The sequence below is a fragment of the Aotus nancymaae genome, unplaced genomic scaffold, assembly GCF_030222135.1.
Source record: "Aotus nancymaae isolate 86718 unplaced genomic scaffold, 86718_ANA_hifiasm-v0.15.2.pri h1tg000032l_0, whole genome shotgun sequence".
Taxonomy (NCBI): Eukaryota; Metazoa; Chordata; class Mammalia; order Primates; family Aotidae; genus Aotus; species Aotus nancymaae.
Window position 1 is genome coordinate 5,048,636 of NW_026988445.1, and position 24,124 is coordinate 5,072,759.

A 24,124-nucleotide genomic window follows, 5' to 3' on the forward strand; every position below is an offset into this window, starting at 1 on the left:
CTTATGAGTTTCCACGTCTGACATACCTGTTTATGACATTAGTTTAAATAACAGAGTCATGAGTATCTGACTCTAGATACCATGAAGTCAAGATCATGAAGATGCTGGCATAGATGCTTGGATAGTTCTCTCTTTCGTGACACCTCTCAGTGTATGGTGAATTCTCAAAATAATGTTCTTAAGAAATACTGATATAATTTCATATGTCCCAAAAAGATATCTAGAAAGTTTTTTCTTTTTCTTTTCTCTGCTATGGTGAGAAAAAAAATTACAGTCCTACTGGTTCTCAAGACAACCTTGTAAGATGAGTGTTATCTCCATTTTACAGATGAGGAAACAAGGCTGGGGTAGAACCAGAACAAAACTTGAATTTTCTATCAAAATTCTCCTACTCTGCACTACAAAATGCTATACTACAAAGATTGAATATCAATATTTTATAAGAGACAACTTAATATGTCAACTGTAGACATATCTATATTTAACACTTTAATCTTCTAAAGTTTTTTGTATTCTTTAGTTTTCTTAAACAATTGTGCACTCAGTAAGTGCCATAATGTACCTGTCTTGACTATTTGACCCCATGATAACAAAAATGTGACCAAATTAAAATAAAAACAAAAAAGGTACCTTAGTCCTTCTTAAATGCCCAAGAACAAAGAATAATAGTGTTAAAAAGTCAAAATTACAGAGCAACTTAAAAAATAGTAGGATTATTTATATCATCAGATAATAAAACATACTAGGATGATTTATACCATAGTTACTCCTTAATTGGTACAGGATTAGAGCCTTCTAATGAAGAGAAACTGACTTATTTCACACCATGGAAAACTGGAGCTAGATATTAGGTAGAACTTCCTGCCCAAATACTTTCTGTCATTAATTAACTGCATCAATATATATAATTAATATACATTAATTAACTCACTGTGCCTCAGTCATCTGATAAATATAATAGGGTACTGATACCTTTCCTATCTAATGTACAGGAATGTTGAGACTCAAAAGATAAAATAGTTATCAAAATCTTTTGAAAAGCTTAAAGTATTATGCAAAATTAAAGTACTATTAAAATTTGTAGAACAAAATATCTTTTTTGTTTGTTTGTTTGTTTTGAGATGGAGTCTTACTCTGTTGCCCAGGCTGGGAGTGCAGTGGTGCCATCCTGGCTCACTGCAACCTCCACCTCCCAGGTTCAAGTGATTCTCATGCCTCAGGCTCCCGAGTAGCTTGGGGCTACAGGCATGCGCCACCACGCCCAGCTAATTTTTGTATTTTTAGTAGAGACAGGGTTTCTCCATGTTGGCCAGGCTGATCTCAAACTCCTGACCTCAAGTGATCTACCCGCCTTGGCCTCCCAAAGTGCTGGGATTACAGGCATGAGCCACCACACCCAGCCCAAAATATCATTTTTAATCTTTGGAATAATCAAATATTAAAGAAAATTTGCATCTGATTTTGGAATACAAATCCACATTTACCTGGAATACTCACAAAAAGTTATTTAATTTTTGAGACTTACTGTGATTTGAGTTTGTTTAAGCACTTTAGCAATGTAGTCTGAGTTTTACCTATCTTTCATTAATTTATACAATGTTATACCAAATGATTTCCTTAATTCTCTGTACCTGAGATTAAGAGGTTATGCTAGCTGTTTATAGCACAGCTTTAATTCAGTCAATTCACAAATCTTTTGTGAGTACCTTCTAAGTGCAAGGCATGGTGCTAGCTGGGATAATGAGGTCTTTTTCCAAAGGAAAATGTGGTGAACTTCAGGGAAGGTTAAAATAGCCAGGCTAAGAATTAAGGTTGTGTGGAAGTTATGCAAGAAACTAATGAGGTCAGAGCCCTCCATCAGATTCCATGTGGATAACAATTAATTTAACACAGGTCGGGGGAAAATGTAGACACAACTTTTAAAACTGCTTAGCTAGATTCAACCATCTTAGCCACTAACCACAAGGAAAATAAGATAAGATAGTGTGAAACCTATCTGTCACTACTTCTGGAAATAAAAGTGATTCCTGTGTATAAAGGCAGAGTCTCAACCAAGAGCCTTGAAAACTTCTCTGTGAAGTTAGTTTAACAATGCCCAGTATTAACTGTTCTCAGCCTCAGTAGCTGCTCGCCACACCTAGAGACTTAAGCCCCTGTCCCCTCCATGTGCCCCTAAGATGTTGACAGTTCATCTGTTCAGTTTCCAGAAAGGAACTAGACATGGCAGGGATATTTATTGTTCTTATCCAAAGCTCAGTCAGTAGGGATTATTGAGGGAAAACAGGGAAAGGAAAAATTAGTGCAATCCATCTCGTGAAACACTTGGCCAGTGTTACATATTAGCTAACTAGTTAGATGTGTAAGATTGCAAGTTTGCAAGTTACCTCCAGAAGCACATATGTCCCATGCAGATTCTGCTCATAATTAGGCCTCTTTTTTTTGGGAAAACCATGAAACAGTAAGTGATGGTCAGTATAGAGGCATTAACTTTACAGATTAAAAAATAAACAACATGATGGTCAATAGTGAGAAATAAACTTAGGGGGTGTCAGAGAAAGAAATGGAAATGAAGTAAGGAGTTTGATTTTATCACTTCAGAAACCTCTATCGAAGAGACGCCTCTCTCCAATGTCTAAGGAACCAAAGCGTCCGTGGCTCAGGGAACTGAACTTTAGGGAAAACAAATCTCCTGAAAAATGGTAACTTCTATCCTAGCCTATGCCCACATGTACATATTTCTCCCCACTCTCCAAATTTTGGCTGACAGATTAGCTGGTTCAGATAATAATAATGCTGACTGATGTTATGAACTTTATTCATTCATCTTTCTATCCCTGGAAACTTACAAGGCTGAGGGCTGCATGCTGAGGCCATCGCAAGCACATGCATAAGGTCATCTGTTTATTTACCTGCATGGCTGTATCAAATATGCTGTCACATTTAAACTACAGAGCTACTAAAATATCTGCCACAAGGAAACAAATAATGATAGCCAAATGATGGTGTGTGATTGGTTGACTGTACTGAGTATAGGGGGTTGTTACCTAGTAGTTTTCTTAAATATGAAATCAAAAGATTTATATTATGGGTGATAAGGGCAAGAATGCTGTAAAAGTGAGAAAATATGGCAACAGTGTGCTGTACATCACCAATGGGATAATTATTTATCTAAAAAGTTGGCATTCTTAGACTTCCAACAAGCAGTGTATGAAATTCATATATTCAAAGGAGACATCATAATAACCTGCCGGCTGGTGGTGATGGATCTGTTTTTAATCCAAATGACCACAATCTTCAGTCTACCTGTCACGGAGGGCCAGAAAAAAATGGAATTTTCCTTTCATAACTCTTGATGTTGAAAGAGGAAAAACCTGGAAGAATGATAAGTGGCTCATTCCAATGGACAAATGGACATGGAGCTCAGAGAATGAGTGTGAATAAAAGTCATTGTTCCTTAACTAATGCCATTTTCACTTGTTACACCGAAAAAAAAATGGAGCCAGGGATGATTTCTGCCCCCTTCATGTCTAAAACGCAGGAGTTCAAACTGCAACAAAAGCTGGAAAACCTTCAACACCATGTGAGTTAATTTACAAATTACCTCTTGCTGAAAAAGTCAGGGAGAGGCTGGTATAATATTTGTCTATTAACTAAAACTTATTGTACAAACACAGCAAGAAGAGTGACGCTGTAGTGCTTTATTGACTAGAAAGCCTCGCCTATGGATTTCCTCCTTTGAGGTTTAAAGGAATTCCTATTTCTCATTTACAGTCTATCAGAAAAGGTATATGACCTGCATTTTTTAATTTATATAAATCCACTCAGTCAATCAGCCTGGGCTGAAATTTAATGGATGTATCAGTCATCTTTGGTCCGGGGAGAGAGAACGAAGCATCAACATCTACCACCTCATCTCTGCTCCCTCTGCTATTATCCCCCCACTATTTTTTAACCTCACTAGCTTAGGTACCTCACTTAACTATTAAGCGGGAAGTCTTGCAAAGTTGTTGTTTTTAAAGGGAGAAATCTGAGTAAAAATAAACTGATGGAAAATATAGGAAGACTCTGGCTATTTTAGCTTTTAAAAGTCTTCATTTTCCCATCTGTGTCATGGCAATATCATTGCACATTCAGCAAATATACAGTAACAAGATGTTTCCTTGACAAATTAAATACTTTCTAAGCATTTTATCAGATAAATAAAATATCACCAGCGGAGGATAAAATCAGCTCAATCAGTTGATTTAACCTGTCCTTCGGGAAACTCACCTGAAATAGATTAAGAACCACCTCTCAGACACAGACATACACAAACACACACACTTATGCACTCATTTGCTCAGACTCTTACACACATAAGCTTGACTCTCATGCTACCGCTAACAAGGCTCATCAAGGCCTCCTAACATCAAAGCCAGATAGTACTGTTTACTGGATTAGTATGAAGAGGGTATTCCCATGCCTTTCAAAAGATAGGAGAAACTGAAGATGAGAACCTCTTCAAATATCTTTAATCTCAGGATAATATGCTAGAATCTATACTTTCTCCTTATCTACCCTTAGTAGATGACTTATAGTTTTATTTTGACATTTCCTTTAATATAAGAAAATATTATATTTTTATAGTTCTATTCTTACCCTAACACTCTAGGCAGAAAAGAAACTAGCAAGTGGCTAGGTTTCTGTCTTTACTTTGCTTTCCCCTTTGCTAATTTCAGAAAGTGAATCCAGCAATTATAAGTAGTGTGAGACTGATAAGGAGTCACACATGCAAGAGAAATAGGTTCAATTCAAGCTTCCCTGACTAATCCTTATTATGACTCATTTCGACTTCAGAATTTGTCGGTTGAGGTAAGAAGCTAATTTGGCTTTGAGAAGTAAAATCTCAGTTTTGTACTTTCCTTCTAGTGCTATTAACAACCCTATTATTAAGAGCAAGTTTGTTTGGGGGGGGCATGAAATATTTATTGAGTGCCTACTCTTGCCAAGCATTTTTTGCATGCTATTTTATGAGATCACTGGACTTAACATCCTTTAAGCAGCAGCATAAATTTCTCTGGCTTTCAAACTCATAGTCTGCACCATACTATCTTGCTTCCCAAAATAAAGTGCATTATTTTTAAAACCTGCACCAAATATCACTCTCACTCTATGACCCTGAGATTAACAGTCTGACATCCTGACAGGACATGGTAGCAGAAAGGACTTGAGAGATTTCTCTTAACTGCTTTATGCCTCTATGCACAGATGCTGCTCCTTCTGTTTGCACTCATCAGCAGACCTGTCTCCTCTCTTGCCATGGGTTCTCTCCTGCAAATACAACTAGGTTTTAATCTATATGTTTTAAGAGAACAAAGGAATCTGGCAGTATGCCTGGACCAGCTGTGACATCCCAAAACAAAAGATGACGAGGCCATGCTGACTGTCTTCAGTGCTTAAGTAAATACCACCCTATTTATTAGCCTCGCTTTTGGGAAACCCCAAATGGTCACCTTACCTCCTGACTCACGAACCCATAAAAATGCCCATGATTTATTACTGCATCCCCCTTCTTCCCTATGAATGGGATAATGAAGTTATTTATGGGAGGCTATTAAGAAGCAACATGGATGCTACTATTTGCTACTTACCCATATAATTAATAACACCATAACTGCTACTAGAAAGCAGTATTTAAAGTAGTCAGACCAGCATAAATACGGCTGATTTGACTAAACTGTCAATGGCAAATTTCAAGAAGAACCACTAAAAGGAGATTTACTTTTGAAATATATATTACAGAAAGGCTTTTATTCACATTTATTTTATTTATATTTTGGTTCTAATGAAATCACTAGACTTACCAATTTACTAGATAATTACAAAGTCAGAATTCTTAAAAGCAAGTAGTTATCACAATTAATTTTCTTCTGGGTATTGACAAATTATAATATCTCCCTTTTACAGTTTCTTACATATAGTTGGGCCATAGCTTTCTTTAAAATGTAGCATTGCGTCTTGAAATAACACCTTTGATGACAACGCTGATCAAATAAAAATAAAATTAACATCTAGATTATGGATTCTCTGTTCTTATGAGAGAGGGTGAAGAATGAAATCAGTAAAAGACTAAAAAGAGATGTGCTGATTAATATTCATTTACTAAGTTTCAGTTTCCATTTTATGGAAGTAAACACACTCTAGACTTCCCCCTTTGAAACAAATATATTTTTATGTGATCTTAGGATAAAGTAAGTTATTAGATATTCCAAGCAAGCCAGGCGCGGTGGCTCACGCTTGTAATCCTAGCACTTTGGGAGGCCAAGGTGGGTGAATCACTTGAGATCAGGAGTTCAAGACCAGCCTGGCCAACATGGTGAAACCCCATCTTTACTAAAAATACAAAATAAAATAGCCAGGCATGATGGCGCGTGCCTGTAGTCCCAGCTACTCGGGAGGCTGAGGCAGCAGAATCACTTGAACCCAGGAAGCGGAGGTTGCAGTGATCTGAGATCCTACCACTGAACTCCAGCCTGGGCAACAGAGCAAGATTGTCTCAAAAAAAGATATTCCAGCAAAGTTGACTCAGGCATATGAGTTGGTGAAATCATGTGCATGTGAAATATTCTAGTCCTGTCCATATTAGATCAGAGAAGTTCTAATACCCTAACATCATAATAAAAGAGGAGAGAAAAAAGTGCTCAGGAGGATTCTTGTCAGTATGTCTTCAATTTAAAAATAACAATAAATGAGCACGGTGAGTTGTGGTGAATACAAACCAATCAAGGCAGTAAGAAGAAAGCTTAAGTATTCTTGTAAATATACAGTTTAAAAAATGTAAAATATTTAATTACTTTGTACATCTAAGGAGCCTCAAGGTATCTATAGATGTTCCCTGAAGTTGTCAAACAAATACTGAGCCAGCTACTGTTCTTACAGTTAACAAACCACTAACACGTGCAGGGGTGCCCAATCTTTCAGCCTCCCTGGGTCACACAGGAGGAAGAATTGTCTTGGGCCACATATAAAATACAATAACACTATGATAACTGATGAGCTTAAAAAGATCACAAAAAAAATTCTTATAATGTTTTAAGAAGGTTTATGAATTTGTGTTGGGCCGCATTCAAAGCCATCCTGGGCCACATGTTGGAAAAGCTTGATAGAGATTACTTTTAATTAAGTTTTGTCTCTGTCAACTTTGTCCTTCTTTGCCTGTCTACAGTAGCAAATGGTGTTCCAGTGACTCTGTGAGAAGTAGCCTGCTTTTCAGGAAAAGATAATTTAAGAATAAGTGAAGGTCTTTAGGCCGGGTGCGGTGGCTCATGCCTGTAATCCCAGCACTTTGGGAGGCCGAGGCGGGTGGATCAAAAGGTCAAGAGATCGAGACCATCCTGGTCAACATGGTGAAACCCTGTCTCTACTAAAAATACAAAAAATTAGCTGGGCATGGTGGTGCGTGCCTGTAATCCCAGCTACTCAGGAGGCTGAGGCAGGAGAATTGCCTGAACCCAGGAGGCAGAGGTTGCGGTGAGCCGAGATCGCGCCATTGCACTCCAGCCTGGGTAACAAGAGCGAAACGCCTTCTCAAAAAAAAAAAAGAATAAGTGAAGGTCTTTGATACTAATTCTGGATAATTTTTTTTTTTTTTGCTTTTTTTTTTTTAACTGCAAGGAAAAATAGACAATGGCTTTTTTTTTTAGTGGCATGTTTTCAAAGCTGGGTGGATGTGTGCATGTGTATTTGTGCGTATGCAGGAGAGGGATTGTTGTTGAATGTGGGGCTGAAAAGAGAGAGGGCTGGGATGCCAAAGGAGGAAGTGTAGAGCCAGAAAAGACTGGGTGAGAGGGATAAACTTCATCTTGCCTAACTCACCTGAATTTTATTGACTGCCCTTAAATTTTACAGAGTTGCTTGACATAAGGAAAATATCTCATTTTATATGGTGCTGGAAAATGATTTTGGATGCAGATAAAAAGGCATCATCTCAAGTCTTTTTGGGGAAAGACTGGGTATAAATAAATTTTCTCAAAGTAAAAAGTACTGAAAACATATGAAAAGGATTACTAGTTATCTTTTGAGTTAGCAATGTGATTCATTTTCATGTATGTTCTGTTCCTCATATAGACATTGCTTATTTAAAAGAAGGCTAGCACTTTACTGGCTCAAAAAAAAAGCAGATCTTTTAAACACTTTACTGGCTCAAAAGAAAAAAAAAAGCAAATCTTTTAAATTTACTTTGGAACTGAATTGAGTCAAGTAGGATACTGTAAACTAACCCTAAAGATCCAGTAAATTTGTCCAGGCTCACACCTATAATCCCAGCACTTTGGGAGGCCGAGGCGGGTGGATCATCTGAGGTCAGGAGTTCAAGACCAGCCTGGCCAACATGATGAAACCCCAACTCTACTAAAAATACAGAAAAAAATATTAGCTGGGCTTGGTGGCAGGCACCTGTAATCCCAGCTACTCGAAGGCTGAGTCAGGAGAATCACTTGAACCCGGGAGACAGAGGTTGCAGTGAGCTGAGATCACACCACTGCACTCCAGCCTGGGAGACAAGACCTCTATCTTCAAAAAAAAAAAAAAAATGTTTAGTAAATTCTAAAGTGCAAAACATTACATGCCTTTTTGTACATATGGAGCCAGAGGAAATATTAATAAACATATTCTCTTTTTCATGACTTTATCATAGGTACTCAGTTAACAAATAAGATACAAGTTATAATCACTAGATATATAACGTTATCCATATGTATATGTCCGTGTTAATCTATAATGTAAAAATGGGAGTAGATATTTTTTAATCATAATTTCAATAAAATCCCCCTACCCACAGCCCAAAATGATACTATGTTCTGAATGATTCTGAGGAAGAAAAATAGGACGGAAAATTTATTTCAAGTCTGGAAACTACGAATTCCATTCCCAGTTGTAAACTTTGATTTACAATTTATAATCATTGTATAAAAATTAGCTCTTCCTAGACCTCAATGACACTATAAATTAGTAAACATATCTTGTATATACAAAATGTTACCAGTAAGTCTTTAAAAACCAGTATATTTAAACTTTCCTAATTGCAATAGTGTCTATTTCAGTATATGACTTGACTCTAGTTTACAATTTCTTTAAGTATTTCTTTTCTGGTCTAATCAAGTAGGTACCTGTCCATGTAGTTTATCTAGGCACAAAACACACAGTTATATAGAGATTTATGTGTTTGAAGACTTTCATTTAATATTTAGTATATATTAATGTGTATGCAAAATCCAGAACAATGCTTTGTGCACAGTAGCTAACTAAAATATTCTGACTGGCCACATAAACAAATAGAATTGATATAGAAATTATTTTCTAATTTTTTATATCTAGTAAGAAAAAAAGGACAAAATCTGTGTGAATTATTAGTCACTAAAAAGTCAAATGTGTTATCCCCATTTTAAAAAATCTGTTTCCAAAAGGACACACAGTTATTTTATTTTGCTAAATCAATACCCAAAAATATTACCTTTCATCCGTTACACTTACGTTGAAAGTCCCAAAGATTCCCTACCTGGAATGGCCTATAGTTGAAGTGCAAAACAGACTGAGCACTATCTAAATCTAGATAAAACTCATTGGTTTGTAATCCGCGTAATGATCTATACATCTAAATCTATATGCAAATCGGATGCTTTCATGCATTAAAGCATTCCAAAGCACCCAGGACCAAGGGAGCAGCAGGTTCTTTCAGATGCTTCCCCTGTTACTCTTCTTCTTTCCATTTATTTATACTAGCTACCTAAATAATTCACACTGCCTGCTTTTCAGCCCGAATGTTCCTCAGAAGAGGCCTACAATGAGCTATTGCAGTCACCAGATGGACTCACGAATGCAGCAGGTGGGGCAGATGGCAAGGCGCCCTGTCTGATGCTGCCTGCCTGGGCATGGACTGCCTTTTCCTTCCAGGTACATTATCATCATCCTAACACTGAGCGGTGTGTAGTTTGGGGGTGGGGTGGAAGTGGGGCACTGGCAAATCCTTTACATGCAATACTAGAGAAATCATAAATTACCAGCTGCCCTCTTCCTCCTCATCCCCCACCCCCAGCAACCCCTGATGTTTCACGTTGTTGCTTTGTTAGTGGGTTTGTTTTTTTTTTTAAGACTTTGGCGAAGGTTTCTGAAGCATTCTGGCACTATACATTGAAGAAGAATGCATCCATTTTAAACATACTACCTTAGCTTTAAAAAGTGAAGAGAATTCAAAGGGAGTGATATGGGAAAAGCCCGAAAGACTATGGGGGGGAGGAGAAAGCATATTCACAAATATTTTGCAAAAAACCCACAAACGAAGCAAAAACATAGGTGAGATGACTCAGCTCAAGTCTGCAGCGCTTACATAAAACTTCTTTGCATATATGGAGTGGAAAAGATAAAAACCATATGTTTACAGCCTTTTGATGTAGCAGAAAATGCTGGCTGTGCCCACGTTGCAATAGTTCTTTGTCTCATATTTCCAGTGCCATTTCTAAAAGTGTGGCATTTCCCTTCCAAAGTTTGTAACCCTATAATACTATAACACAAAGAAACTGCATTGCACATCACTTGTAATTGGAAACTTGCAATATCATGGTGCCAAGCTATCCTGAGACAAGCACTCAGTAACATGTAGTTTAAATTTTAATTGAGCATAAACACTTGACAAAAACTCTCTCGAGATATCTCTGGCATATTCCAATTGGCAATGGTGCCATGATACCATGATTTTAATTCTTCTATAAACTTAACTGATGCCAATATAAATCTTATTACCTAACTTCACTAATCATCCAATTATAAACATCTAAAAATGTGAAAGACAATAATTTTAATGACCTGAAGCAAACCAATCTGTATCTTCAAAAATAAATAAGTAAATAAAACACCTAAATAAAAGGCATCCACTGAAGAGATGCTGCAAACAGAGAACTGCTTTGAATTCAGTCTTCGAGTCCTCAGGCAAATTGAAATCCCAGGCTTTTGGGAACTACCAGGCAGTGCTGTAGGAATGCTGGACAAAGACAACAGCCGTGAGATTATCTCAAGAGTAAGGGCAAGGTTTTCTTATAAAAAATACTTTTCAATAGTCATTTACTTTGATTGGAACGAGTTTACTAATTCAAACCTTTTCCTCAAAGTCAAACAATATTAACCTCCTAGAGTTCAAACAAATCTTTCTTACCTTCTCTATACCTGGGAAATATACTGTCTTACATGATCTTTTAATGCATTTTTTTTCTTTTCATTAATCAGTCTAAAAAACCAAACCATATACAAGTAATGTTGAGCATTTTAAGATTCAGTGGCAACTTTGGTGATCAAGCCTTCACAAAGAGAAAGAATCTGGCCCACCTTTTAGCTGAAGGAACACAGACCAGGTCAGACTTAACTCCTGCAAAACCCCAATCACTTTGTGGCCACACTCGGGATCTAAATGCACAATTCCTAATTACATTCATGATGTGAACCTCACATCAGTTCTAAAAAGCCAAAACCAGAAAGTTAGGGTGAAAGTTTCGATTTGCTTCAGTTTTATGTAAAACTACTGCTACTTAAAGTCCTGAATTTATTTTCTGAAGACTGACCCCTGTTTAAATTGGAGACTTAGGTATGAAAATTCCCATTTTTAAATGTTTTGCATGCATTCATATATTTTTATCATTTATTTCAGGATCTTAGTGCTTAAGACAGTGTCTGCACGTAGCCAAATACTTTTGAATGATCAAGAAAATGCAGTTTAATGCACTAAATTGATAACTTTAATGATTTTAAAAACTGCAAAAGAGCACGTGTAATCTTTGTGGATGCAATGTGAGAAGTTACTGTAAGCAATCAATTTGACACCAGACAGTCGGTTACATGGAATACACTTCAAGATCAATTTTAAACTGATATTTTCTAAACCTGATTTCATTAACTATCATTAAGCTATGCACCCACAACCCAATTACTGTACATAATGGAGGATACTTAAAAATACTAAACAAAAGAGAATTAACACTTCTTAAGAAAAAATAAACTAGAAGGCAAGTGGTGTTAAATTAACTTTTTAAGATAGTAACTGTGGAATGGAAACATAATTTTTAGAATGTATGTAGTTCATAAAGATTTGAATATTCTTGGTATATTCAACATGCATTAAGACTGTCATAATTAAACTAGTAGGCAATATTACTTCTAAAGCAAAATTAGTAGCAAAGTCTCAGAAAAAAACAGCCATTTTAAAAATAAAAGAATAACTGTAAATAAAAAAAATGAAGAAATGAGTGTGTAATTACAGCTTAAGCTTGGAATATAAAAGATAATAAAATTAATATATATCACCAAGATGCTACTGAAAGAATTATAAATAAAATTTTAATTTGTTACATTTCAATAGTATTCTTTTAGTAAAGTTTACATTATATTCTCAAATAGATCCACCTTATATAAATGTCTACATTTGAACACATTTTTGGAATGCTAGAAATCAGTGTAATGACACTGGTCACTCGAGAAATGCAAATCAAAACCACAATGAGATACCATCTCATGCCAGTTAGAATGGCAGTTATTAAAAAGTGAGGAAACGGGCCGGGCGCGGTGGCTCATGCCTGTAATCCCAGCACTTTGGGAGGCCGAGGCGGGTGGATCACAAGGTCAAGAGATCGAGACCATCCCGGTCAACATGGTGAAACCCCGTCTCTACTAAAAATACAAAAAATTAGCTGGGCATGGTGGCGCGTGCCTGTAATCTCAGCTACTCAGGAGGCTGAGGCAGGAGAATTGCCTGAACCCAGGAGGCGGAGGTTGCGGTGAGCCGAGATCACGCCATTGCACTCCAGCCTGGGTAACAAGAGCAAAACTCCTCTAAAAAAAAAAAAAAAAAAGTGAGGAAACAACAGATGCTGAAGAGAATATGGAGAAAATAGAAACGCTTTTACACTGTTGGTGGGAGTGTAAATTAGTTCAACCACTGTGGAAGACAGTGTGGCGATTCCTCCAGGATCCAGAACCAGAAACACCATTTGACCCGGCAATTCCATTACTGGGTATATACCCAAAGGATTATAAATCATTCTACTATAAAGACACATGCATACATATTTTTATTGCAGCACTGCTCACAATAGCAAAGACTTGGAACCAACCCAAATGCCCATCAATGATTTAGACTGGATAAAGAAAATGTGGCACATATACACCATGGAATACTATGCAGCCATAAAAAAGGAAGAGTTCATGTCCTTTGCAGGAACATGGATGACACTAGAAACCATCATTCTCAGCAAACTAACACAAGAACAGAAAACCAAACACCACATGTACTCACTCATAAGTGGGAGTTGAACAATGAGAACACATGGACACAGGGAGGGGAACATCATACACTGGGGCCTGTCGGGGGGTGAGGGGCTAAGGGAGGGATTAGGAGAAATGCCTAATATCGATGATGGGTTGATGCATGCAGCAAACCACCATGGCACATATATATACCTGTGTAACAAACCTGTACGTTTTGCACATGTATCCCAGAACTTAAAGTATAATAATAAAAAAAATCAGTGTAATGACAATACATTCACATGCAAAAAGCTTACATTTGAATGAATTCAAAGAAGAGTTATGTGTGTGTGCATGTGTGTACATACATGTATGTGTGTGTGTGTGTATATATACACACATATATTCAATTTTCTAATTAATTAAATTGCTATTTTCTTATTTCAGATCTCTTGCTAGATATGGCCAAGTCTGGAAGTTTCAAAACACATGTTTTTCTAAACCTAATAAAGAAAACATATCCAACTTTTAATCTAACATATAATATATACTAGAAATAGTTTAATTTAAAAGAGAAACATACTTTTAAATGCTCCCTTCTCTTTGCCAAACAAAATATTCACAAAGTGACTCAGATGCCATAATTCAATGCAATGCCCCATTCTCTGAATTCATGCAGTCCCCTTTATTAACTGTGATTTTTTTTTGCCAGCTTTTTTTTTTCCTACGTAAGTAGTGCTGATTTAAAAAAAAATAAAATGGAGGGAGTATGTATACTCTCTCATGAATTACTGATTGTACTTATTTGTGGTTTGCCAACCTCAGTGAAAATATAAATTAAGTCACATAATTAAACACAAAAAAATCTTAGAATAAACCAAGCAATAATTTTTTTCTAGAGCTGGAAAATACAACACACCAAATGATGATCAACGTTTAGTTTGTGAATGAGGACAGTATCTTTGCAACATTAACCTGTAATCCTGGTTCAGAATTTACCCAATTTTTGTTTTATTCTGCTTTTCCATTCTGAGAGTCTTAGAATAATTTTCTACAAGTATTTTGAGTTTATAGTTTAAAAAAAGAGAGAAGTGAGTGCACGCTCCCTCACATGCCTTCTCTGTGCCTAAACAGAGCCATTTACATAGCTCATTGAACACTGTTTAGTAAACAAAGCGGGTACAAGTCCAGAGTGGCTTCTATCTTCTAGTCCTGCGGTCTTTTTAAAAACAAGGCAGGGGTTCTGTTTTTAGTACACACTTCGGTTCAGTGTTAATCCTGTTTTATGTTGTTCACACCTGCTGCTGACTAGCAGCCTGCTGATGGGCTGGGGCTCACGCTGCTAGGAGAAATCCCACTAAAACTAACGAAGAAGCTGGACAAAAGCTACTGTACAGAGCTGGAAACAAAGCCCGCCCAGGGTCCAGGAGACAGGAGAAGCAAACCCCACAAAATCTTTCCTCTCATTTGCAAATAAGGCTCTGACATCCCAAGTTTGCCACTAAACAAAAAAAGGCAACCAATGGCTTTTTTTGAAAGTCCAACCACCATTGGGTTATTTATATTCCTGAGCTTTTTATGTCTTTTAGTAAAATGGATGCAAATACAGTTTTAAAAATGCTGTTGTCGTCAGGTGCACATGTGAGTCACTGAGTCCTTAGCAAAAGAATCTGTACTTAAAACAAACATAATTATTCATTTAAAATACTCCACGGTTAACCTCTCTATTCATAGAATTTTGCATCCAAAGTGAACAGAGAATAAATACATTCCACCATCAGTGTCCACGGTGTGGCCGGGACAATGACTTGTGTACTAAGACTGCTCTCCTCCCACTACCCCCACCACCCCACTGCACTGCATGTGCCTAATAGCAAACATCAAAAGGAATGATTTCTTTTTTGATCTTAGTACCAGCGATAAATCAAATTCAGTGCCACAGACGGGGGGAAATGCACTACTAAGGGAAAACTCCAAGACTGACAGTGGGACCAGGCAGAGACATTCGCTCAATCAAGTTTCAGTAAACGATGCCCACCCTTCTCGTTGAAACAAGATGTAAGCTGTTGTGCATTTACCCAGAATGAGAAAAACGTACTGAGTCCTGACGGGACCCCAAGTCAAGAAGCACTTCGTGCTGACATTTGCAGCAGTGGCATCAGAGCCCCTCCCTCCTACCTATAGACCGAGTCAATTTCCTTCCTATCTGGGAGCCAGGTTCTGCCCGCAGGTGGGCAAAGAAAGTTCCTATTGGCCAGTGAAGGGCAGCTCCAATAGAAGCTGCACATCTGGGTGGGCTTTGGGGGGGTCAAATGGTGGCTCTGGGATCATTTTATTACATTTCCTGAAGCACCTTTCCCGATTGCAATAGCCAATAAAGCATCTCGTGCTCCACTGCCAACTCGGGGAGTTCTGCAGCTGCCCGCTCCACAGTGGTGCACAGATTTCATGGAGCACAGTTTTAATACTTCTCTGGGGGAAGCACAAAAAGCGCTAACTAGCATATTAAGGTTCTCGGAACGAATGTGAGGATGAAATATTTGAGGTGTTGGTATCTTTTCTCCAACTTGTTTTGAAACCATCTACCTTTAGCAATGTGCTCTTTCTAGGAGGTCACTACTGTTTTCTAACGGGAGGATTCTCTGGCATTTGTGGCATGGTCTTCATCAGCAGATACACATTTTACATGGATTCTCAAAAGCAGCTAAGCAACCACAGAAGACGTATCAGCTAAATGCACACTTTTTCAGTGTGTACAATACTTTATACTTGGCAGCTCTTTAATGATGTTAGAGGAAAAAAGTTGCTAAAAATGATATTATAATATACTTGCCATAATTGTGTATAGAATTAATGTGTCTCCTATCATCTGTGACAGCCCATCAGAAAAAAAAAAGTTGTTGCTTTCAATTTGATTATGGAATATGAACAGTATAGAAATAAATTCAATTATTGTGTTGAATCATATGAAATTACTGATATTTGACCATTATTTGACCTACAAAAATAGCAACTACACGTGATTCTGCCTAATATAATTAGAATCCCATTACCTTACTTTCATTCAACAAAACATGATGTTTCATCAAGGAATTTTATGATTTCAAACTTTACCTTCCTATTGCTTTTTCCCTTCGAAAGCCATATCAATTTAAAAATATATATGTATCAAGATGAGAGAACTTATCTAAGTCCATTCTAAGACTTGAACCTATTAAGGCCTTGAGCACACAGGCCCTAGTGGTGAAAATTTCATTTGAAATGAAGTTTTTTGCATGTAAGAACATTTACCTAATCAATGGAGTGTTTACTATATGCTCACCTTTTGGAGAAGCCACTCAGCAATGCTATCTAACGCCAGAGCAAATGCTTCATTCCAAGTGCCAAGACTGCACAATAATGGAATATGATAGAAAATCTTATCTTTGAGGTCCTTGACTAAGGGACTTGAGACATGGATGATTTTCTTTTTTTCCAGCAACTTTGTAAGTTTACTCAGACGAAAAGATTTTAATGTATCAGCAGTAGAGGAGGTTTTCAGATCAAATGATATTTAGTGTTTTGCGTGTAGTATTGGAGACATGATGAATACTCTCACATTGGAAGGAAAAAAATATAAGCAGCTGTGCGCTTGATCAAGGTGCGCTACCCGCTGCTGCCTCCCAGCACTGCTGCTAAGCTTGCCCACTTCTGAAGAACGTGAAGACCACCTTATTTTGATTATAGTGCTTTCCTCGGGCAGGAATTTTTATTTCCGTTTGAATCTTAAACCATTACATTTCCAGTGATGCATTTTTATGTTTACAATTGACTTCTTCATAAAAGAATGAAACCTTTGAGCAACAGCTCAAAAGCATGAAGGTTGCCTGCAGTAAGTACTTAAATTATTTTACACCTAAATGGAGCCCAGTTGTTTTTAGTTAAAATTTAATAAACCTTAAACTGATGACCTTTCTTCCACAGAAAGGTCCCGAGTTGCAAAAACGAACTTTCCAATGAAATATATTTTAAGGAACTAGTGCTGAACAAAGGGCTATTTAAAGCTGAACGCTTTGTCAATTTATCAGCTTGTGAACATTCTGTTCCTGAATTCCCCACTGCTGCTGAATGTATAGAACGGCGGTCCCTTGCTTAATCGAATACTATTGATTCGAGTGTGTCACAGTGATCTCATTGAGAGTAATCAATAGTAATCCAAAATCAATCAATCTGCTCTTGCACTATCATTTATCAAAACTGAATACGCCAAATTATTTGTAGGCGTCAAATTACAAAGAAGAGAAAATGGCAGAACTGGGAGAGTTAATGGTTTATATTGAAGAAAAAAACCAATATCTCTTTTTTCAAGGGGAGGTGCTTTAAGATGGACTATTACTCAGACAAATACATTTATCTTCTCATTAAAGAATCCTAACTTTATAATTAATCTAATTCCTTTCTTAAAAAAAAAAAAAAAGATTTCTCCTGTAGGAGTTTGCTCATTCAGCACAACTTAAGATGCCCTAACTTATTTAACCAGAGCACATTAGCATTTTACAAGTCTGATAAGCTAAGTTTCAAATACCTGTAACCCATCTGCTGAAAAAACAGGGAAACTGGATTGACATAGGACATAACTGCCGATGTTGAATAGAATTGGAGAAAGGAGTACTTAATTTCTCCAGAGAATGTGCAGCAGAGATGCACCTGCTTATCAAAGAAGCTGCAGTTGATGCTGAAGTTTATCAGCATATTCACCTGTAGTTTCGTCAAGGTAATAAATCCCTCCATTCATTACAGCACACTCAAAAGCACCCCTCCTATTTAACTTGAAAGAAAAAAGGCACAGAGTGTCTAAAACATTTACTTTTGCTAATGTAAAAGTGTTGGCATTTTACTTCATTCCCGATAAGCTGGTGCCAGTAGAAGTGATTATTCTTTTCTTATTCAAAGCCTATCAGCATTTCGAAAAGCTCTCTCAATCTTATCAGGTGTATGAACAGCACAGTTAACTGAAAACAGTTTGTACTGCTCCTCTCTCTTTCTGCCAAGCTATCTGATAAACCCCCATCTAACTAACTGTATTTACACACAATCAAACATAAGTTGTATCTTCTATGCACTATAGCCAGATTCCAGTTTACCATGGGTTTTTCTGCTGTGACATTAACTTAACAAAAATGTCAGCCTCCGGTATCCCAAACTGACAACAATCAAGAAAACACTATAAAAGCACTCAACTAGAATGCACAACAAACAGAAACAAAAAGAAAAACAAATATAAAAAGTTGAAGGCAATCTCTTTGGAATTCAGAGGGAAAATGAAGTATACTCTGTATGCAAATATGGGTGAATATCATGCACTTACCTTTTACCAAAGTAAATGATCCTTTAATAAAACAGATGAATAGAAACAGAAATTGTAAAGGAAAATACTGCTGGGCTAGAGGAAGGGAAGGTGTTCAGGAAAGTGTTTTAGAACTGAGCAGGCATTCCCCCCACATTTCAGGTTATCTCAATGTGGCAGCAGAGAAGTTCTATAATGTAAGCAAAGGAAGACAATAGACAATATCACCGAACTTACCCCAGAAACTGAAGACAAGATAGAAAGCAAGGCTGTCACATATGGTGACCACATTCTCAGGATAGATTTTCCAATCATTAAAACCCTCATAAATGCTCTAGACATTAAAGTTTTGTTCACTATAAGAAAATAAAGAAATAAAAAAAATACAATTTGAGTTTTTAACCTCTTATTATTTTTCTTATTCTTCAGACTTAACCAACTGAATAGTTCAATATAAAGGTATGAAAAAAGAATCATCATCCACATTAACGTAAATAGATGATCTGTTCTCTATTTCTATCTATTAAAAAAAATGCTTAAACTAGTTCATGGTTCATATGAATTGAAAGGCACACCTAATCATTTATGGGTAGTACTTTGGAGCATGAAAGATAACAATGACATTTCTAGAACATAAGAGAAATCGGAAATCTACTTGAATGACTGAGTAACAACAAATTCCTGACCCCAGGAAAGAATCTCTGCCTGAGCTTCTGTGCATAAATTGTCCATTTGTTCCTCACCTCCCTTTGCTGAATGACTAAGAGAGAACAGAAAAAGGCGGCCACATGCTCCCACCTGAGCCCAACTCCTGATGCTGTCTAGACTCCAAGAACAGAATGAGCCTTCCTTTAGATGTGTAGAGCAATAAGATGAATTAGCCAAGTGTGTAGTTCAGTACAATTCAGCTGATGGTTGCTTTTCCATCTGTGACACTATGATCCCATGACTGATGAGGCAGGTCTCATTCAAGTCTATGGATAAAAGGGATGCTTCCGTCATTTCATAGGACCCAGCACCAACTGTATACAGTCACTTTCTCATAGGAAAAAGGCATGGTTCTCACCAACCATATACATCTGTCCCTTTCTTTGGTCATGAACGGTTGGTTACGGGTATGATATTCCTCCTCAAAATATTTGATCTGTTTTAATGGATTAATGGCTGAAAAGAAATTAAAAATTGTCAGAATATTCTTTTATTTATTAAAAAATGAATACAATTTAACATGGCCATCTTACATTTTTGGAGAAGTTAATGTCCTAGGATAATTTGGAATCATGGAGGGCAAAGGGCAATCAAATTGTACAACCACACACTTTATTTCTTTTTCCTCTTAAATCAGTCCCTTAGTTTATACTTTTTTATATGACATACTATTTTGGTTAATTTTGGATGCAGTTCTGGACATATGATTAATATGCATTTACTATTATTTCCAAAGCAATACAAGTTCTTATAAACAGTAACACAATTGCCTTGAAAAGTATCCTTTTAAAACATTTTAACTCACATTGTATGAAAAGAAAATATATTTATTTAACAAGTCCTTTGTTCAAATTATCAAAAGCCACTAAAAATGAGTAAAATCTTTCTATAGTAGATGAAAAAGGAATTATCATTTACAAAGATATTGTTCTGATCATGTAAAAAAAGAATTTAGTGTGCTTCTGCCTATTTTCTATGCATAAGTTCTTAATTTACTTTTTAAATTTTCTTTTTTTTTTTGCATATTGAATATGCCATACAAAAAGAAAGCATAAGATTTTTTTTTCTTTTCCAGAAAACGTATGCAAAGTGAAACAAAAAGAGATGTCCCTTGATAAAGGTGGATTGTCCATGTTGCTTTGGATTCTCCACTTCAAGTTTTTCTTTACTTCACAAATAAGAGCAACTGAGGTTCACCACATCAGAGACTTTTTGTCTTTCTAAACCTATTTTACTTTTAAGGTAGTAGAAAAATCTCAATGTGCCTAAGTTACTCCTTTTTTTTATCTCTAGGAAACTTACTATTATCTATGCTATCTGTATTCCTACAGTTCATTTTTAAAGATAAGTAAGCAATGAAGCTGTTTTTTCATTACATTTGTACTAGCCATCAATGTGATATAATATGAGAATTTATTGGTAGCTTCCCTTTTATTTAGTATCATCTTAGCCAACTGTTTGCAGAGAAGGTATATGATGAAGCAAAGTTAAATTGACACGTCTGTGATATGCCTGACAGCCCTCAGTATGCCCAATATTAATTTGTTTTCTTTGGCTAGGTAAGTTCTGCCAAAGCATATTACACATAATGTGTACTTCCAACCAAAATGATGAAAAGTATATAAAATGTTGTTTCACTCAAAGCAAAATGAGAAGACACAGAGGAATGTAGATGACAAAGGCTGCTTTTTATAATTAAAATATAAATGTACTTTTCAGTTCTTCTTTTAGAATTTAATCTTAAGTAGGCACCCCATAAGTTTTAGCAATTTGATAAGTATTTTATAAATTTTAAATGCCAAAATCAAGTGTTTTTCTTTTCTATATTGTTTAAAAGAATTCCATATAGCCATATGCTGTATTTCTAATTCTTAGTGTTGCATGTTATAGCTACATTCAAATGCACATAAAGATCTATGCCAGTATACTGAAATGGACTTTAATTGGCCAGAAAAAAAGCCAATTTCTTTAAAACTGTACCTTTTATTGTTTTGCCTGAATAAGTTACCTTCCAAGTATACGTGCATTGTCATAAATTAAAATGACAAATCATTTGAAGAAATCAAAACATAAAAAGCAAGGTTTCTTCAAACATTTAAAAATATTTTTAATAAGGAGAAATTTGTGTATATATACACATATATACAACACTCACTAAATCTAAACTCTCTGAATTCAATAGTTAGGATAATTGATTGGAAGATACACTTGGAAAATCCTGGATAATTGATTAAGAGAACACATTTGGAAAATACTGAGAAATATTGTCCAAATCATAGAACAAGAAACATTCATCACTTCTGGAAAGAAAAAGTAGAGTTGAGTGATGTGTGCTAAAACTCTGAATGGAAATTATTTTATTAGCTAAGATTTCCTAGACCTTACAAAGCATAAGTCTAAAAACGAACTTGAAACAAGAATAAAAGGCCAGGTAAATCCTTCAAAAGGCTGTCACTTCTCACCCTCAGATAATAAAGGAGCTAACTTTGATCTGATAGACTGGCATAAAGAAGCGGTTAGCAGAATTTTTTAAAACACAATAGCAGTAAATTTGTTAAAATGTTATGCAAACAAATAAAGGTAGGCAATGAATCCAGAAATTTTAAAAGGAATATGAATTAGAACAAGAATTAGAATAGAAAGAGTAATTGTATAAGTGCTTTCTCTCAACACTCATTCAGATTTGCTAAGTAAAGTCACAGATGTCTAAACTTACCTCTTAGAATAAAATTAATAAATTCTGAAATCTATAATGTACTTTATAGAAATATAACACTTATTAATTATATATATATATTTGCTTTTGGAAAAAGAGCAAATGACATATTTATGTAGTGCAGATAAATGAAACTCATATTTTGCATTTGTTTGAAAGCGATCATGCTTTACATTAAGATGTATTTGTCAGGCCCAATTGTGTAAGAAAAGAATGTAGCCAAGAGCCAATTCAAAATTGTTTCTTGGATATGGGCCCAAACCATTAAATTATACATTTAATATCAGTAGTTTCTTTCCTATTTTACAAATTATTTATGATTTCTAGATACTGAATACATGAATGATAACAATGTGAATATTCTAAAATCAGAAACAAATTGACTTACTAGGTTACCTGTTACCTGTCTAAGACACAGTAGTTAAATAAACTCAGTTTAAAATCAGACCTGTAAATACCTGAAATACTAATTCCAGGTTAAAATCATGCCTGGCAAATTTAACTGGCAACTAACTGATTAGAGTAATACTTGAGATCTACTTTATTATATAAATGTACATGAATGAATACTTTTGCCAGCATATCTATAATCTACATATATTACCTCTTCCCAGATACATGCATATTTCACATGCATACTATACATGCACACAAATATACTCCTGTGTATCCTATCAACTGCTTTGAGTTTTAAAGTACCATGTATATTTATTTATTAATAGTGTAGATCATGTATATCCACATATACGTGACTATCAAAAAAATCAATGGCAAAACATACAAAATGCAACAGAAAGATTGTCAAGCGGCAGAAATGCTTGGTGTCATCCTTGCACTATCAAATATACACATAAGTATGATTGGAGAAAGAGAGGCTAAATATTTCACTGTCAGAGAATGTAGAGAACTGCAATTCATTCCTATCTCTCGTGCTTTAAGACAATGACAATTTAATACAATGCCACTGGATGTAAAAGAGATAAAAACTGAACAAACTGGGCCAGTGTAATCAAAGATTTTCTCCAGAGAGCTGGCTAGGGCCGGAGCTCATATGCACTTATAACAGATCAACATTGTATTGTTTCTCTCTTCCATGAATTTGCTATGAAGGAAAATTCAGAGCAAAGCTTAACTGCTGCAATGACTCTAAAGTTCTATTCAGGTCCCTGAGATCCTCTCCTCTTATTTCTAAAAGCTTGATAGGTGATGCTAAAAAGTTTATTTGGTATTAATTGGTTTAATAGAAATCCCTGCTATTAATTGCCATTTGTATGAAAAAGTATCTCTCATCAGCATATAATTTATTTTATAAAATAATATAAAGCCTAACCTTCAGTGCTAAACATCACTTTACAAGTAAGACAAAGAAATATTTTGTTTAGTCACTGAGCTAAAACAAATGTTGAGGAATTTTTCGTAAGTGATACGGACTTGAGATTGGGCATTATGCCTACCTCCCAAAAGAACGTTTCTTCTTTGTCTGTAATTCTTGCAGGAGTGAGGTATTGTGAAAGTATTGTTAAATAGAATCATAGAGAAGTTAGCTGCCCTCTTTGATGAATAGCACCAGGTATCTAAAATTAATTGCAAAAGTATGGCCCGGCTAATGAGATGGTCCTTATCTTCTCTCAGCACAGGAAGCACAAGTATTTTTCTGCTGGCTCAATATTTTACAAAAATGCCTAAAGTGTTATTAACTAAGAAAAAACTGATTAAATTACCTCAAAGAAATAAATTATTATAAATGGTAAGATCTGAAAAATTTAGTGTTAAAACTGATTTCCTGCATTCTTTTTAAACCTTAATTTCTTTTCCTTTCTCACTTTAGAAAGAATAACAACAAAAAAATCTTTCCTCCTGCTTCTATTAGCATTTTTAAAAGCTAAATTAAATACTATTCTTCATAAGATGGCCAATATATATTACAGGTCAGATTAAATCAAAGAAATATATCAAAGGCCGTCAATTTAGGGAAAAAAAAAACTGAACAATGATACCTTATTGGGGGAAAACACTAGAAAAATGATCATCCATGCAAGAGAATTAATGGATATCCACAAGGGCTTTGCTAATAACATGGGTTAATTACTGCTGCAACACACTAGGCT

General features: G+C 35.9%; 1 protein-coding gene across 15 annotated transcripts in view; it reads right to left on the reverse strand.

Annotated features, from left to right (window-relative positions):
- Positions 1-24,124, reverse strand: part of ESRRG (estrogen related receptor gamma) — a 643,587-nt gene that overhangs the window by 199,560 nt on the left and 419,903 nt on the right. The window contains exon 1 of one of the 15 annotated variants that reach the window (XM_064383508.1): positions 18,830-18,948. The exons of the other annotated variants lie outside the window; for them this stretch is intronic. The gene's annotated coding sequence lies outside the window, so the exon portion shown is untranslated. Of the gene's footprint in view, positions 1-18,829; positions 18,949-24,124 lie in introns of those variants that run through there. 15 annotated transcript variants of the gene reach the window in all.